This window comes from Euprymna scolopes, chromosome 37, assembly GCF_053919585.1.
Source record: "Euprymna scolopes isolate OS-2025 chromosome 37, ASM5391958v1, whole genome shotgun sequence".
NCBI lineage: Eukaryota > Metazoa > Mollusca > Cephalopoda > Sepiida > Sepiolidae > Euprymna > Euprymna scolopes.
The window spans coordinates 12,027,216-12,045,843 of NC_136518.1; the positions used below are offsets into that span (position 1 = coordinate 12,027,216).

Below are 18,628 nucleotides of genomic sequence, written 5' to 3' on the forward strand. Positions count from 1 at the left end.
TATACTCTAGACCTTGCTCCCTGTGACTTTTGGTTATTCCCTAAGCTCAAGGAAAACCTTAGAGGCTGTCGTTATGAGACAATTGAGGAGATGAAAGAAGATATGACGAGGTTCATTGACACGCTCACCCAAGAGTATTTCTATTGGCCTTCCAGAAGTTGTTGGAACGGTACAACAAGTGCATTACAGCCGGAGAAGATTACTTCGAAGGGGGGGGGGCTAGAATTTACTGTGTTTCATGTACTATCAATAAAAGTGCCAACACGAAAAAGTTGGGGAATTTATTTTAGGCACTTCCTGAGTTACTTTCTCGAGCAAGTCTGAATCTGTATTTATTTTTCTAATTGGTTAGGGCCTTATATCTTGTCCTTGCCGACCCCAGTGGTCCGCAGGCCCTAGTTTGACAACTCTGTCCTACACAACTATTTAGCATTTGTCTTCAAATATTCCTTGTATTTAGAAGGACCAACTTGAATTTTACCCAGATGGGATCTATTTCTAAATTGTAAGTGAAAAGGCAAATTGATTTCTTCTTCCTTTTTCCTTCTTTACGGTTAACATTTAACTCTTTATGGCTTAATTCGTTAAATCAGAAATAAATTAATATAATGGCATAAACAAAGTGAGAAATTGATTCAAACACACCTTGTATGTATGAGTTTATTATCTAGGTAGATACCAGATACCTCCAGACTGCAACTGTCCATTGCTTACATTCAGTATGCCGTCATCTGTTTCAGAGAGTGGGGGGATTTCGTTTGTTCCAATCAAAGATGACAGCTGCGAGCAACGGCTTGGTAACTGGCTTTCTCATTTTAAAAACCTCCTTGGTAATCCTGCAAATCTGACAGACCACGTGTCCCTCCTAAAAGTTCAAATTAGCAACAAGAGAGCACACCATTGCAGAGTTAAAATGTGTTCTAAAAACAACGAACTAAGCTCTTGGTCCGGACAAGATTCCAATCATCTTGTGGAACGAATCTTTCATCAATTAATTCTCGACCTGCGTAACTATGCAAAGACCAGCCACGTTTCACCAACCAGCTGTTTACGATCGCAAATCATTCCCATTCCAAAACAGGGTGACTTGACAACCAACGAATTATCTCGGTATTTCGTCGATTCCTATAGCAGCGAAAATCTATAACAAGCTTCTTCTAAATCGTATTCACCCTGAAGTAGAGACCATTCTATGCAAGAACCAAAATGGTTTTCACCCAGGTCGCTCCACTCTTGGACAAATCCTCACATCGCGAAGAATAATTGAGGAAATCACATTCTGCAATAAAACTGCAGCTTTTATCTTTTTGAACCGCAGCAAATCTTTCGACTCATTCAACCGTGAAACTACGTTCGAAATTCTTGAACTTTATGGCATACCAGTAGAAATCATTGAAGCAACGAAAGTATTGTATACAAACATACTAGCCAATGCCCTGTCCCCAGATGATGAAACAGAACATTTCGACATTCTGGCTGGTATTCTCTAAGGTGATACACTTGCACCTTTCCTTTTCATCATTGCCATAGACTACATCATGCGTATCTATGTTGATACAATCAATGACAATGGACTGATGTCACGTAATCCTGCACTTTACATCACTGATGCTGATTTTGTTGACAAACTTTTTAACACGCAGGCACTCCTATCTTCTCTTGAATCAGCAACAAACTGTACAGGGTTTCTCCTGAATGCTACCAAGACTGAGTGTATGCCAATTAACATTCGCAACAACCACGAAATTAAAACCATCACAAATAACACCCTCAAAAGTGTTCAAGACTACAAGAATCTAGGATCACACATCAGGAACTCCAAGAAAGATTTTAACATTAGAAAAGGCATGGCATGGATTACTTGTAATAAAATAGATGAGATCTCAAAATCCAGTGTTGCTCACAAATTCAAAATCCAAGTTTTCCGTGTACTTATTGAGCCAATCTTACTCTATGAATCTGAAACCTGGACTTTTTCAGAAAAATAACAGCGTCGTTTGGCTGGATGTTACACACGTCTTTTGAGAAGAGTACTCAATTCCTCATGGTGAAACTACCCAATTCTAGAAATTATATATGGAGACATTCCGAGAGAATCAATCTCCGTTTGCAAAAGACGTGTTCAGTTTGCTGGACATTTTGCACGTGCCACAGATGAACTTGTTTCATAATTTGTACTGTAGATGCACCCATCATCATTTGTATTGTGGAGGCACCCATCATCATTTGTATTGTGGAGGCATCCATCATCATTTGTATTGTGGAGGCATCCATCATCATTTGTATTGTGGATGCATCCATCATCATTTGTATTGTGGAGGCATCCATCATCATTTGTATTGTGGAGGCACCCATCATCATTTGTATTGTGGAGGCATCCATCATCATTTGTATTGTGGAGGCACCCATCATCATTTGTATTGTGGAGGCACCCATCATCATTTGTATTGTGGAGGCACCCATCATCATTTGTATTGTGGATGCATCCATCATCATTTGTATTGTGGAGGCATCCATCATCATTTGTATTGTAGATGCACCCATCATCATTTGTATTGTGGAGGCACCCATCATCATTTGTATTGTGGAGGCATCCATCATCATTTGTATTGTAGATGCACCCATCATCATTTGTATTGTGGAGGCACCCATCATCATTTGTATTGTGGAGGCACCCATCATCATTTGTATTGTGGAGGCACCCATCATCATTTGTATTGTGGAGGCACCCATCATCATTTGTATTGTGGAGGCATCCATCATCATTTGTATTGTGGAGGCATCAATCATCATTTGTATTGTGGAGGCACCCATCATCATTTGTATTGTGGAGGCACCCATCATCATTTGTATTGTGGAGGCATCCATCATCATTTGTATTGTGGAGGCATCCATCATCATTTGTATTGTGGAGGCATCAATCATCATTTGTATTGTGGAGGCACCCATCATCATTTGTATTGTGGAGGCACCCATCATCATTTGTATTGTGGAGGCACCCATCATCATTTGTATTGTGGAGGCACCCATCATCATTTGTATTGTGGAGGCATCCATCATCATTTGTATTGTGGAGGCATCCATCATCATTTGTATTGTGGAGGCATCCATCATCATTTGTATTGTGGAGGCATCCATCATCATTTGTATTGTGGAGGCACCCATCATCATTTGTATTGTGGAGGCATCCATCATCATTTGTATTGTGGAGGCATCCATCATCATTTGTATTGTGGAGGCATCCATCATCATTTGTATTGTGGAGGCACCCATCATCATTTGTATTGTGGAGGCACCCATCATCATTTGTATTGTGGAGGCACCCATCATCATTTGTATTGTGGAGGCACCCATCATCATTTGTATTGTGGAGGCACCCATCATCATTTGTATTGTGGAGGCATCCATCATCATTTGTATTGTGGAGGCACCCATCATCATTTGTATTGTGGAGGCATCCATCATCATTTGTATTGTGGAGGCATCCATCATCATTTGTATTGTGGAGGCATCCATCATCATTTGTATTGTGGAGGCATCCATCATCATTTGTATTGTGGATGCATCCATCATCATTTGTATTGTGGAGGCATCCATCATCATTTGTATTGTGGAGGCATCCATCATCATTTGTATTGTGGAGGCACCCATCATCATTTGTATTGTGGAGGCACCCATCATCATTTGTATTGTGGAGGCATCCATCATCATTTGTATTGTGGAGGCATCCATCATCATTTGTATTGTGGAGGCATCCATCATCATTTGTATTGTGGAGGCATCCATCATCATTTGTATTGTGGAGGCATCCATCATCATTTGTATTGTGGAGGCATCCATCATCATTTGTATTGTAGATGCACCCATCATCATTTGTATTGTGGATGCATCCATCATCATTTGTATTGTGGATGCATCCATCATCATTTGTATTGTGGATGCATCCATCATCATTTGTATTGTGGAGGCATCCATCATCATTTGTTTTGTGGAGGCATCCATCATCATTTGTATTGTGGAGGCATCCATCATCATTTGTATTGTGGAGGCATCCATCATCATTTGTATTGTAGATGCACCCATCATCATTTGTATTGTGGATGCATCCATCATCATTTGTATTGTAGATGCACCCATCATCATTTGTATTGTGGAGGCATCCATCATCATTTGTATTGTGGAGGCATCCATCATCATTTGTATTGTGGAGGCACCCATCATCATTTGTATTGTGGAGGCATCCATCATCATTTGTATTGTGGAGGCATCCATCATCATTTGTATTGTGGAGGCATCCATCATCATTTGTATTGTAGATGCACCCATCATCATTTGTATTGTGGAGGCATCCATCATCATTTGTATTGTGGAGGCATCCATCATCATTTGTATTGTAGATGCACCCATCATCATTTGTATTGTGGAGGCATCCATCATCATTTGTATTGTGGAGGCATCCATCATCATTTGTATTGTAGATGCACCCATCATCATTTGTATTGTGGAGGCATCCATCATCATTTGTATTGTAGATGCACCCATCATCATTTGTATTGTGGAGGCATCCATCATCATTTGTATTGTAGATGCACCCATCATCATTTGTATTGTGGATGCATCCATCATCATTTGTATTGTAGATGCACCCATCATCATTTGTATTGTGGAGGCATCCATCATCATTTGTATTGTGGAGGCATCCATCATCATTTGTATTGTGGAGGCACCCATCATCATTTGTATTGTGGAGGCATCCATCATCATTTGTATTGTGGAGGCATCCATCATCATTTGTATTGTAGATGCACCCATCATCATTTGTATTGTGGAGGCATCCATCATCATTTGTATTGTAGATGCACCCATCATCATTTGTATTGTGGAGGCATCCATCATCATTTGTATTGTAGATGCACCCATCATCATTTGTATTGTGGATGCATCCATCATCATTTGTATTGTAGATGCACCCATCATCATTTGTATTGTGGAGGCATCCATCATCATTTGTATTGTGGAGGCATCCATCATCATTTGTATTGTGGAGGCACCCATCATCATTTGTATTGTGGAGGCACCCATCATCATTTGTATTGTGGAGGCATCCATCATCATTTGTATTGTGGAGGCATCCATCATCATTTGTATTGTAGATGCACCCATCATCATTTGTATTGTGGAGGCATCCATCATCATTTGTATTGTAGATGCACCCATCATCATTTGTATTGTGGAGGCATCCATCATCATTTGTATTGTAGATGCACCCATCATCATTTGTATTGTGGATGCATCCATCATCATTTGTATTGTAGATGCACCCATCATCATTTGTATTGTGGAGGCATCCATCATCATTTGTATTGTGGAGGCATCCATCATCATTTGTATTGTGGAGGCACCCATCATCATTTGTATTGTGGAGGCATCCATAATCATTTGTATTGTGGAGGCATCCATCATCATTTGTATTGTGGAGGCATCCATCATCATTTGTATTGTAGATGCACCCATCATCATTTGTATTGTGGAGGCATCCATCATCATTTGTATTGTGGAGGCATCCATCATCATTTGTATTGTGGAGGCATCCATCATCATTTGTATTGTAGATGCACCCATCATCATTTGTATTGTGGAGGCACCCATCATCATTTGTATTGTGGAGGCATCCATCATCATTTGTATTGTAGATGCACCCATCATCATTTGTATTGTGGAGGCATCCATCATCATTTGTATTGTGGAGGCATCCATCATCATTTGTATTGTAGATGCACCCATCATCATTTGTATTGTGGAGGCATCCATCATCATTTGTATTGTGGAGGCATCCATCATCATTTGTATTGTGGAGGCACCCAACATCATTTGTATTGTGGAGGCATCCATCATCATTTGTATTGTGGAGGCATCCATCATCATTTGTATTGTGGATGCATCCATCATCATTTGTATTGTGGATGCATCCATCATCATTTGTATTGTGGATGCATCCATCATCATTTGTATTGTGGAGGCATCCATCATCATTTGTATTGTGGAGGCATCCATCATCATTTGTATTGTGGAGGCACCCATCATCATTTGTATTGTGGAGGCACCCATCATCATTTGTATTGTGGATGCATCCATCATCATTTGTATTGTGGATGCATCCATCATCATTTGTATTGTGGATGCATCCATCATCATTTGTATTGTGGAGGCATCCATCATCATTTGTATTGTGGAGGCACCCATCATCATTTGTATTGTGGAGGTATCCATCATCATTTGTATTGTAGATGCATCCATCATCATTTGTATTGTGGATGCATCCATCATCATTTGTATTGTGGATGCATCCATCATCATTTGTATTGTGGAGGCATCCATCATCATTTGTACTGTGGAGGCATCCATCATCATTTGTATTGTGGAGGCATCCATCATCATTTGTATTGTGGAGGCATCCATCATCATTTGTATTTTGGAGGCATCCATCATCATTTGTATTGTGGAGGCATCCATCATCATTTGTATTGTGGAGGCATCCATCATCATTTGTATTGTGGAGGCATCCATCATCATTTGTATTGTGGAGGCATCCATCATCATTTGTATTGTGGAAGCATCCATCATCATTTGTATTGTAGATGCACCCATCATCATTTGTATTGTGGAGGCATCCATCATCATTTGTATTGTGGATGCATCCATCATCATTTGTATTGTGGATGCATCCATCATCATTTGTATTGTGGAGGCATCCATCATCATTTGTACTGTGGAGGCATCCATCATCATTTGTATTGTGGAGGCATCCATCATCATTTGTATTGTGGAGGCATCCATCATCATTTGTATTTTGGAGGCATCCATCATCATTTGTATTGTGGAGGCATCCATCATCATTTGTATTGTGGAGGCATCCATCATCATTTGTATTGTGGAGGCATCCATCATCATTTGTATTGTGGAGGCATCCATCATCATTTGTATTGTGGAAGCATCCATCATCATTTGTATTGTAGATGCACCCATCATCATTTGTATTGTGGAGGCATCCATCATCATTTGTATTGTGGATGCATCCATCATCATTTGTATTGTGGATGCATCCATCATCATTTGTATTGTGGAGGCATCCATCATCATTTGTATTGTGGAGGCATCCATCATCATTTGTATTTTGGAGGCATCCATCATCATTTGTATTGTGGAGGCATCCATCATCATTTGTATTGTGGAGGCATCCATCATCATTTGTATTGTGGAGGCATCCATCATCATTTGTATTGTGGAGGCATCCATCATCATTTGTATTGTGGAGGCATCCATCATCATTTGTATTGTGGAGGCATCCATCATCATTTGTATTGTGGAGGCATCCATCATCATTTGTATTGTAGATGCATCCATCATCATTTGTATTGTGGAGGCATCCATCATCATTTGTATTGTGGAGGCATCCATCATCATTTGTATTGTAGATGCACCCATCATCATTTGTATTGTGGAGGCATCCATCATCATTTGTATTGTGGATGCATCCATCATCATTTGTATTGTGGATGCATCCATCATCATTTGTATTGTGGAGGCATCCATCATCATTTGTATTGTGGAGGCATCCATCATCATTTGTATTTTGGAGGCATCCATCATCATTTGTATTGTGGAGGCATCCATCATCATTTGTATTGTGGAGGCATCCATCATCATTTGTATTGTGGAGGCATCCATCATCATTTGTATTGTGGAGGCATCCATCATCATTTGTATTTTGGAGGCATCCATCATCATTTGTATTTTGGAGGCATCCATCATCATTTGTATTGTGGAGGCATCCATCATCATTTGTATTGTAGATGCATCCATCATCATTTGTATTGTGGATGCATCCATCATCATTTGTATTGTGGAGGCATCCATCATCATTTGTATTGTGGAGGCATCCATCATCATTTGTATTGTGGAGGCATCCATCATCATTTGTATTTTGGAGGCATCCATCATCATTTGTATTGTGGAGGCATCCATCATCATTTGTATTGTGGAGGCATCCATCATCATTTGTATTTTGGAGGCATCCATCATCATTTGTATTTTGGAGGCATCCATCATCATTTGTATTGTGGAGGCATCCATCATCATTTGTATTTTGGAGGCATCCATCATCATTTGTATTGTGGAGGCATCCATCATCATTTGTATTGTGGAGGCATCCATCATCATTTGTATTTTGGAGGCATCCATCATCATTTGTATTTTGGAGGCATCCATCATCATTTGTATTGTGGAGGCATCCATCATCATTTGTATTGTAGATGCATCCATCATCATTTGTATTGTGGATGCATCCATCATCATTTGTATTGTGGATGCATCCATCATCATTTGTATTGTGGAGGCATCCATCATCATTTGTATTGTGGAGGCATCCATCATCATTTGTATTTTGGAGGCATCCATCATCATTTGTATTGTGGAGGCATCCATCATCATTTGTATTGTGGAGGCATCCATCATCATTTGTATTGTGGAGGCATCCATCATCATTTGTATTTTGGAGGCATCCATCATCATTTGTATTGTGGAGGCATCCATCATCATTTGTATTGTGGAGGCATCCATCATCATTTGTATTGTAGATGCATCCATCATCATTTGTATTGTGGAGGCATCCATCATCATTTGTATTGTAGATGCACCCATCATCATTTGTATTGTGGAGGCATCCATCATCATTTGTATTGTGGATGCATCCATCATCATTTGTATTGTGGATGCATCCATCATCATTTGTATTGTGGATGCATCCATCATCATTTGTATTGTGGAGGCATCCATCATCATTTGTATTGTGGAGGCATCCATCATCATTTGTATTGTGGAGGCATCCATCATCATTTGTATTTTGGAGGCATCCATCATCATTTGTATTGTGGAGGCATCCATCATCATTTGTATTGTGGAGGCATCCATCATCATTTGTATTTTGGAGGCATCCATCATCATTTGTATTTTGGAGGCATCCATCATCATTTGTATTGTGGAGGCATCCATCATCATTTGTATTTTGGAGGCATCCATCATCATTTGTATTGTGGAGGCATCCATCATCATTTGTATTGTGGAGGCATCCATCATCATTTGTATTTTGGAGGCATCCATCATCATTTGTATTTTGGAGGCATCCATCATCATTTGTATTGTGGAGGCATCCATCATCATTTGTATTGTAGATGCATCCATCATCATTTGTATTGTGGATGCATCCATCATCATTTGTATTGTGGATGCATCCATCATCATTTGTATTGTGGAGGCATCCATCATCATTTGTATTGTGGAGGCATCCATCATCATTTGTATTTTGGAGGCATCCATCATCATTTGTATTGTGGAGGCATCCATCATCATTTGTATTGTGGAGGCATCCATCATCATTTGTATTGTGGAGGCATCCATCATCATTTGTATTTTGGAGGCATCCATCATCATTTGTATTGTGGAGGCATCCATCATCATTTGTATTGTGGAGGCATCCATCATCATTTGTATTGTAGATGCATCCATCATCATTTGTATTGTGGAGGCATCCATCATCATTTGTATTGTAGATGCACCCATCATCATTTGTATTGTGGAGGCATCCATCATCATTTGTATTGTGGATGCATCCATCATCATTTGTATTGTGGATGCATCCATCATCATTTGTATTGTGGAGGCATCCATCATCATTTGTATTGTGGAGGCATCCATCATCATTTGTATTGTGGAGGCATCCATCATCATTTGTATTTTGGAGGCATCCATCATCATTTGTATTGTGGAGGCATCCATCATCATTTGTATTGTGGAGGCATCCATCATCATTTGTATTGTGGAGGCATCCATCATCATTTGTATTGTGGAGGCATCCATCATCATTTGTATTGTAGATGCACCCATCATCATTTGTATTGTGGAGGCATCCATCATCATTTGTATTTTGGAGGCATCCATCATCATTTGTATTGTGGAGGCATCCATCATCATTTGTATTGTGGAGGCATCCATCATCATTTGTATTGTAGATGCACCCATCATCATTTGTATTGTGGAGGCATCCATCATCATTTGTATTTTGGAGGCATCCATCATCATTTGTATTGTGGAGGCATCCATCATCATTTGTATTGTGGAGGCATCCATCATCATTTGTATTGTGGAGGCATCCATCATCATTTGTATTGTGGAGGCATCCATCATCATTTGTATTGTAGATGCACCCATCATCATTTGTATTGTGGAGGCATCCATCATCATTTGTATTTTGGAGGCATCCATCATCATTTGTATTGTGGAGGCATCCATCATCATTTGTATTGTGGAGGCATCCATCATCATTTGTATTGTAGATGCATCCATCATCATTTGTATTGTGGAGGCATCCATCATCATTTGTATTGTAGATGCATCCATCATCACTTGTATTGTGGAGGCATCCATCATCATTTGTATTGTGGAGGCATCCATCATCATTTGTATTGTGGAGGCATCCATCATCATTTGTATTGTGGAGGCATCCATCATCATTTGTATTGTGGAGGCATCCATCATCATTTGTATTGTGGAGGCATCCATCATCATTTGTATTGTAGATGCATCCATCATCATTTGTATTGTGGAGGCATCCATCATCATTTGTATTGTAGATGCATCCATCATCATTTGTATTGTGGAGGCATCCATCATCATTTGTATTGTGGAGGCATCCATCATCATTTGTATTGTAGATGCATCCATCATCATTTGTATTGTGGAGGCATCCATCATCATTTGTATTGTAGATGCATCCATCATCACTTGTATTGTGGAGGCATCCATCATCACTTGTATTGTGGAGGCATCCATCATCATTTGTATTGTGGAGGCATCCATCATCATTTGTATTGTGGAGGCATCCATCATCATTTGTATTGTAGATGCATCCATCATCATTTGTATTGTGGAGGCATCCATCATCATTTGTATTGTAGATGCATCCATCATCATTTGTATTGTGGAGGCATCCATCATCATTTGTATTGTAGATGCATCCATCATCATTTGTATTGTGGAGGCATCCATCATCATTTGTATTGTAGATGCATCCATCATCACTTGTATTGTGGAGGCATCCATCATCATTTGTATTGTGGAGGCATCCATCATCATTTGTATTGTGGAGGCATCCATCATCATTTGTATTGTGGAGGCATCCATCATCATTTGTATTGTGGAGGCATCCATCATCATTTGTATTGTGGAGGCATCCATCATCATTTGTATTGTGGATGCATCCATCATCATTTGTATTGTGGATGCATCCATCATCATTTGTATTGTGGAGGCATCCATCATCATTTGTATTGTGGAGGCACCCATCATCATTTGTATTGTGGAGGCATCCATCATCATTTGTATTGTGGAGGCACCCATCATCATTTGTATTGTGGAGGCACCCATCATCATTTGTATTGTGGAGGCACCCATCATCATTTGTATTGTGGATGCATCCATCATCATTTGTATTGTGGATGCATCCATCATCATTTGTATTGTGGATGCATCCATCATCATTTGTATTGTGGAGGCATCCATCATCATTTGTATTGTGGAGGCACCCATCATCATTTGTATTGTGGAGGTATCCATCATCATTTGTATTGTAGATGCATCCATCATCATTTGTATTGTGGATGCATCCATCATCATTTGTATTGTGGAGGCATCCATCATCATTTGTACTGTGGAGGCATCCATCATCATTTGTACTGTGGAGGCATCCATCATCATTTGTATTGTGGAGGCATCCATCATCATTTGTATTGTGGAGGCATCCATCATCATTTGTATTGTGGAGGCATCCATCATCATTTGTATTGTGGAGGCATCCATCATCATTTGTATTGTGGAGGCATCCATCATCATTTGTATTGTGGAGGCATCCATCATCATTTGTATTGTGGAGGCATCCATCATCATTTGTATTGTGGATGCATCCATCATCATTTGTATTTTGGAGGCATCCATCATCATTTGTATTGTGGAGGCATCCATCATCATTTGTATTGTGGAGGCATCCATCATCACTTGTATTGTGGAGGCATCCATCATCATTTGTATTGTGGAGGCATCCATCATCATTTGTATTGTAGATGCATCCATCATCATTTGTATTGTGGATGCATCCATCATCATTTGTATTGTGGAGGCATCCATCATCATTTGTATTGTAGATGCATCCATCATCATTTGTATTGTGGATGCATCCATCGAGATACATTTATCTCTAACGAATATGTTTTGGGTGCTATAACAGACAGAGAATACTGGAAGTGTGTAGCGAGTTCCATCTTGGCTGAGGTCGCAACATGATGATTAGATGATGATGAGATGATTCGTTTGTTGTCATGAACACACTTTTCAAACACTATGAATAATAATCAAGGTAAGTTTATGAGATGCTGCACTTCAATTTCTTGTTCTCTGTCAGTGGATGAGAAATCCTTCACGACTGAAACAATTTTTATTTTTGTTCCTTTTCTCTACATTAAAAAACGACCCTGGTGTCTAACACATCATTTATCAATGCCCGAAGGCTACTCGAGGATAAGGGCTAAAATGTGCCTTTTTGCAACGAAATCATGAATGAAATGTTTATTATTTAAAACTATTTGTTCCAATTTACTTGTCTCCCCACGAGGGCAGAGTTAGGCACAAGGTCGGTTTTTAATGTGGGGAAAATCCAGCTCCCCAAAAAGGGGCTCTCTGGATAGGAACAAAAATTGAAATTGTCTCAGCCATGAAAGATTTCTCCTCCACTGACTGAGGACAGAAAAGGTGAACTGTAGTATCAGGACAGATACTGCACTTTGTTCCTATTCAATTTCAAGTAGCGAACTTTGTGATGAAGAAAGAGCAGGAGAGAGAGAGAGAGAGAGAGAGAGAGAGAGAGAGAGAGAGAGAGAGAGAGATAAAGACAGGATTGAGAAAAAAGATGGGGAGAAAAAAAGAAACGAGAGAGATAGAGAAAAGGTGACAGGAGAGAAAAAACAGGCTGGAAAACGGGACGGAGAAAAAATAGGTAATTTTTACATTAAGTACAACTCGTTGTCAACTTTCGGGTATGCTGAAAACGAATATCACAGTAAAATTTGGAACTGATAAGTAGTTTACCAGATATGAAAACATCTGATCTTATCCAATGTAAAATCTAATGTAATCCCTGGCAGACATTTTTTTCACAACCGAGGAATTATGCGCATACCTTCCCATGTTAAGAACGGCTTTCAGAATAAGCACCCCATTTTTCCATTTGGGGGGGGATATTTGCTTTGTCGTCTGCTTCAGTTGCACGCATGCACATTAATAACTGCTCGGTTGTGAAAACAAAAATAGCTGCCATAAGCTTTTACGTTGGATTTCATGTTTTCATATCTGGTAAATGACTTATCAACCCCAAATTGAACTGTAATATTCGTTGTCAGCATAACTAGAAATCTTATAAAAGTTGACATTTCTGATGTGAACGAGGAGTTGTAGTTAATGTAAAAATTTACCGAAAAAAAGGAGGAAGAATGAGAAAGAGAGAGAGGGAGAATAAAGAGAAATACAAGAGGGAGAAAGTTGATAGGGAAAGAAAAGGGGAAACAAGAGAGAAAGGAGAGAGAGAAAGAAAGAGAAAGAGAGAGAAAGGGTCTTCAGGGTTTGTTGAAAGATAAAGAGAGAGAAAGAAAGAGAAAGAGAGAGAAAGAGAGAGAGAAAGAGAGAGAAAGAGAGAGAAAGAGAGAGAAAGAAAGTGAGAAAGAGAGTGAGAAAGAGAGTGAGAAAGAGAGAGAAAGAGAGTGAGAAAGAGAGAGAAAGAGAGTGAGAAAGAGAGAGAAAGAGAGTGAGAAAGAGAGAGAAAGAGAGAGAAAAAAGAGAGAGGAGAGAAAAAAAGAGAGAGGAGAGAAAAAAAGAGAGAGGAGAGAAAAAAAAGAGAGAGAAAGGGAGAGGAGAGAAAAAAGAGAGAGAAAGGGAGAGGAGAGAAAAAAGAGAGAGAAAGGGAGAGGAGAGAAAAAAGAGAGAGAAAGGGAGAGGAGAGAAAGAGAAAGGGAGAGGAGAGAAAGAGAAAGGGAGAGGAGAGAAAGAGAAAGGGAGAGGAGAGAAAGAGAAAGGGAGAGGAGAGAAAGAGAAAGGGAGAGGAGAGAAAGAGAAAGGGAGAGGAGAGAAAGAGAAAGGGAGAGGAGAGAAAGAGAAAGGGAGAGGAGAGAAAGAGAAAGAGAGAGGAGAGAAAGAGAGAGGAGAGAAAGAGAAAGGGAGAGGAGAGAAAGAGAAAGGGAGAGGAGAGAAAGAGAAAGGGAGAGGAGAGAAAGAGAAAGGGAGAGAGAGAAGGAGAGAGAGAAGGAGAGAGAGAAGGAGAGAGAGAAGGAGAGAGAAAGGAAAAAAGAGGGTGTCTTCACTACCAGATGAGCCACGTCCACTATTCATCGTTCAACTGCTATCCTAGCAGTTTCTTTTCTTCTATTAACCTGATTTGTTGTAATGTTGAAACATTCTCATATGTTTAAATTTCTCACTTCTTTGTCATTCATTTTTTTTTTTTACATTATTTTTTTAGATTTGCAGAAAACGTAACAAGAAAACCCAATCGATAATTAAACAAAAAAAAAAAAAAAAAAAAAAAAAAAAACCCACTCCAACAGTTTTTGATAACATCCAACCAATTCGACGATGACAGACCGGCGAAATTACTGTTTAAAACCTAAGCGTGACAGAGCAGCAAAAGTGATAATTCAAACTTAAGACCAGTGAAAAAGCTATTTAAACCTTAAACGTGACAGACCAACGTAACTGCTATTTAAAACTTAAACGTAAACGTAATTTTAAATCCTAAGTGTGACAGACCAACGTAAATGATATTTAAAACTTAAGCTTCGAAACAATATCAGATTAAACAGAAAAAGCAACATGATTTTTTTTTTCTTACAAAGGATTCACCACTTATCAAAGCTCGGAGGCCACTCAAGGATAAGGGTTAATAAGTGTACAGTGATCAAAAGGAACATGTCATAGTAATTGTTAGTAGTGGAAATTTAAAAAATTGGATTACTTAAGGAGATGGCTCATCAAGAATTTGTTTACGTTGGACTTGAAGACAACCAAATTGTAATCAGTTGGAAAGCAGGAAAACCGAACAGAGTTCCACAGGTGAGGTATGCAGTTCTAACAAAGAAGCTTTGTTCATGGAATCTACGTTTAGGTTTAGGCACAGATAAAGAGTGGGGGGGGAATTATTGATAGTGGTTTCAGCTAGACGAGTGTTCTTCATGAAAGTCAGGACGGGGGGGGGGCATAGATTGGAGCTCACACGAGAGCTTGCCACGAAAATAACGATAAAGCAGAGACAGGCTCGCATCATCTCTTCTGTGGGAAAGAGGTTGTAGGGTAGAGAAAAAGGCATCTCCCATTAGGCTACGAAGTCTATTTTGAACTCTGTCAAGGCAGAATAAGATCTTTCGCGCAGGTCCTACCCAGATATGCAACAGTACTCCATCCTCGGACGTACTTGGCTCGTATACAGGTAGAAAATTGCATCAACAGCGAGATGTCCTAAAGACTAAATGGGATGAAATTAATGGATCACTTGAAGGATTATCACTAGTTTCATATGCATATGCCATTAATATTTTTTTAATTTTTAACGTAATACAATAAAAAAATACTCAACTAGCTACAACCACTATCAACAATTCCCCCCCTCTTCATCTGTGCTTAAATCTAAACGCAGATTCCATGAACAAAGCTTCTTTCATAGAACTACGCGCCTATGGATCTATTTCACTAGCCTGCTTTTCAACTGACAACATGGTTGTCTTCAAGTTCAATGTAAACAAGTTCCAGTTCCTGTTGAGCTGTCCCCTTAAATAATCAAATTCTACCAAAATATCCACCACTAACGATTACTATGCTGTTGTCCCAATGACCGACGTTTACTCATTAACCCTTATCCTCAAGTGGCATTCAGGCCTTGATAAGTGGTGACTTACTTGAGCAAAAATATAGCCTGTGATGCTAATTCTGGCCTCACGGAATTTAAATTGTTAACGTCTTTCCTGGAACAGTGTGAAAACGTTCTCTTGGTATCTAACTGACTTCACGTGGCCGTTTCACAGCTACCTTTTTTAAAAAAATTCTTTTTTTTTCAGCTTTTTTTTTTGTTCATTTGTTTTTTACTTGATGATTCGAAGAAAAATCGAAAACGTTCATGATACATATGGAAATTACATTACTTTTTTTTTTTGTAACACAAAACAAATAAGACAATCGAAAAAATAAAAACGGTCTAATTAAGCAGACGCTTTCCGTTATTTTTTTTAAAACAACATTTGCTTTATATATGTTTGTTTTATTCGTTTTGATTTTTTATTGAATTTTTTTAATATATATTCTCGGCAACCTAGTAAGTAACATGGGCGCATTATTATTATTTTTTCTATTTAGGAAGTGTGCCCACCTAAACTTGCACCTGTCACTTTCCACAAAAAAAAAAAAAAAACTTTAAAAAGACGTTAGAAACCTAAAAACAAAATTCACAGAAAAAAGAATTGCTCTAAATCAAATTTTGCGGTAGATTAAATATTACGTTTTAAAAGCTACCATACAAAGTACATGTTAAAATATTCATCAGTTTTAAAACTGGGTTGTAGTTGAAAAAAAAAAACTTAAATTTTAATTGTTCGAATTAACTGCAATCAAAAACAAACGTTAATTTACTCAGATTTAGTATAAAAACAGATTTCATCCATGTTAGGTTTCGCCATAGTTCGCTAATTTTATGTTGTCACACCAGTTCTCGCCAGATAACCGGAATTAAGCAACGTTGCGCCTGGCCAGTGCTAGATGGATAACGATTTGGGAAGGCTAGGAGCTGTATGTACCTTCTGGGAAGGTTGGACGTGGGGCCAGCACCCTCACCCTAACCCCGAAAAAAGAACTCGCTACAAAAACATCTACAAAGTTGTGGATGGCCTATGCCCCTACAGGGGCGCAAGACTCTGTGTGTGTGTGTGTGTGTGTGTGTGTGTGTGTGTATGTGTGTGTGTGTGTGTGTGTGACGTCAATTTTATGATTGAACGCATTTTCTATTCAGTGATTTCGATGAAACTTTCGCGCCATTAAGAATGTTTGAAAAAGCCAAATAATAATTAAAAAAAAAAAAAAAATTAAAACAGCTGAAGTTGCGTACCGACAATTAATGCAAATAAATCGGTATCCAACGTTGTGGACAGAAGCACTTAGTCTCATCATTTACCTGCTTCCCCCACTGCAGCAAGTGTGACAAGGCTGGAAGGCGAAAAAAAAACCCAAAAAAAAAACCCCAGCCCCTCGAGGGTACAGTTTGGCTATGTTCAGAAATATTCGAAAACAGATCCGTCAACATTCGACTCTTGTCCTTTTGCCTCGGAGCAAAGTTTAATATCATTTTCACTAGTCTATCATGCTTAAGTTTGAAATAGTATTTACGTTGGTCTGTCATGCTTAAGATATAGATAACTTTTTTGATGATCCGTTACGTTTAATATCTTGCTCTTTTGGCTTGGAGCAAAGTTCTGATAAACACATGTGTTGTCCTCGGTCGGTGAACGAGGGGAAACCCTTCTAGACTGAGGTAATTTTAATTTTTGTCTTCATCAACAATGACTCTTTGGAGGGAAGTGGATTTTCTATGCATTAAAGCAAACCTTGTATCTAACTCTGTCCTCGAAGTAAGGCAAGTGAATAGGGATATATCCCGACGGGGGCGCTTCAGGCGATCAATAGCAAAAACAAATACCCTCGAAAAGAGAGGGCAATGTTTGCAAGAGTTCATTTTCTCTTTGGATCGTGCTGGACTATATTTTTATTTCAACTCGTGACCAAAAAGTGGTCTGGCACTTCTCCGAGAGTTCCTAGGTTTTTGGATTTATTGCTGACGGCGTGGCCCAGGCTGCTTGGTATGGAACGCAGCGGCATTATTCTGATGTAAAGGATTCGGGTGTTTAACCCAAGACGTTTTAATAACGCTTACAAAGTTCAAATAAAGCTTGGGAGGAGTTTATTTAATGCACCCTCGTTTTTCTAAGAGAGGCTTCGTATGTTGGCCTCGTTCATTACATTTCAGCATTTACATTGCTAAACGCGCAGATAGAACGGACGCATCTTAAGAGCACACGCTCTTATCTTGTAGTGGACTAGCAAGCAGATCCCCGCGTTACCCAAGAATTAACGTTTACTGGACTCAGTGCAGATGCGCAACAACGACTTTCCTGCAACTAAGAATAAAATAGTCACACTTAACTACGACTGACAGAGCGAGAACAATCTATCCTCGTGGATAAAATGGAGACTACAGTTCGTAATTCCGTATAGGTTCCAGAGTTCGAAAAGATGCACCAAAGAAGGTCGGTGATTATATCGGTCGAAAATGCCGCGAAAATACTACAGGCAAAGTGCAGTATCTGTCGTATTACACTTTGTTTTCTTTGCTCGGGCAATGAACGGGAAATCCTTCCCGATAGAGGCAATTCTCATTGTTATTCCAATCCAGTATACCCATTTTTGGGGAGCTGTATTTTCCCCACATTAAGAA

The 18,628-nt window shown here is 39.2% G+C and overlaps 1 protein-coding gene across 5 annotated transcripts in view; it reads right to left on the minus strand.

Annotated features, from left to right (window-relative positions):
- Nucleotides 1–18,628, minus strand: part of LOC145261088 (septin-5-like) — a 494,396-nt gene that overhangs the window by 332,916 nt on the left and 142,852 nt on the right. The gene's annotated exons all lie outside the window — the stretch shown is intronic.